This window comes from Cicer arietinum, unplaced genomic scaffold (assembly GCF_000331145.2).
Source record: "Cicer arietinum cultivar CDC Frontier isolate Library 1 unplaced genomic scaffold, Cicar.CDCFrontier_v2.0 Ca_scaffold_5280_v2.0, whole genome shotgun sequence".
Classification (NCBI taxonomy): domain Eukaryota; kingdom Viridiplantae; phylum Streptophyta; class Magnoliopsida; order Fabales; family Fabaceae; genus Cicer; species Cicer arietinum.
This window is the reverse complement of record NW_027338927.1, coordinates 1-1272: the sequence shown is the minus strand read 5'-3', so window position 1 is coordinate 1272 and position 1272 is coordinate 1. Positions and strand designations below refer to the sequence as shown.

Genomic DNA, 1272 nt, shown 5'->3' with positions numbered 1-1272 from the left:
ATATTATTCAAAATGTGATGTTAAATATCAAAATAGAACTTAATTTCATTAACATATTAACTCATTAATTTATTTAAATATATGTTTGATTACTTATTCAAAAATGTTAAAATGAAATAGACTTTTAATTAGGCTAACATGTCATAACAGACTTCTATCAAGGACAGACTCATGCCTAACAAGTAAGCCTTGAATTTTTTGACAGACCAGATGTAGACGTAACAAAACCTACCCCCTAATGTCACCATGTTTTACAACAATAACAAAAAGTTCATTAGTAAAAAATACCTAAAAATTTGATATCTAATTTCATATATCTGTCTTTTTATTTTGAGTTTTTACATTTAAAAAAATATTATTTAATTTACATCAATGCTAGGAGGGAGGTTCAGATCATGCACCATCTCACAGGGGAGCCTAATGTTGTGGAACTTGTTGGTGCTTATGAAGATAAACAATCTGTTCATTTGGTCATGGAGTTGTGTGCGGGTGGTGAACTATTCGATCGAATCATCGCTAAGGGTCACTAAGGGTCATTATACAGAACGCGCCACGGCTTCCTTGTTGAGAACCATAGTTCAAATTGTTCATACTTGTCATTCCATGGGTGTTATTCATAGAGATCTTAAACCTGAGAATTTCCTTTTGTTGAATAAGGACGAGAACTCGCCTCACAAAGCCACCGATTTCGGGTTATCCGTGTTTTACAAGCAAGGTTTTCTAATTTTACAGCTTTAGTTACATTTGCCAAAATTATCAATATGTTTGCTTGTAGTAATTTTAGGATATGACATAAATTTACACTTTGCAAGTTCAAATCAAGCATTTTATAACATGGAAATTATCCTTTTTGACAGGGGAAGTGTTTAAAGATATCGTTGGTAGTGCATATTACATTGCACCTGAGGTCTTGAAGAGGAAATATGGGCCAGAAGTAGATATTTGGAGTGTTGGTGTCATGTTATACATTCTTCTATCCGGTGTTCCTCCATTTTGGGCAGGTTTATATTCACTCCCGTAATCTTAATCCACTTCTCAATAGAACATATAAGTGGTGACCCTCAACACAATCAAAAGGGGTCATCCCTAGGTCTCATACTTAAGGGGCCACCAAATTTTTGTAGTAATATGTATTATCACGGATAAATATTTAAAGTGGTACCAATTTCTTTAAATAGCAGTACTAATTTTTGTTATAGTGTGTGTAAGTATATCTAGAGTCTACATAATTTGAAACTGAAACCATGATTTGGTTTGACAGAATCTGAAAAT

The 1272-nt window shown here is 33.2% G+C and overlaps 1 pseudogene; it reads left to right on the top strand.

Annotated features, from left to right (window-relative positions):
• Nucleotides 1-83: 83 nt before the first annotated feature.
• LOC101495547 (calcium-dependent protein kinase 17-like) lies at nt 84-1001 on the top strand (annotated as a pseudogene).
• Nucleotides 1002-1272: the final 271 nt, after the last annotated feature.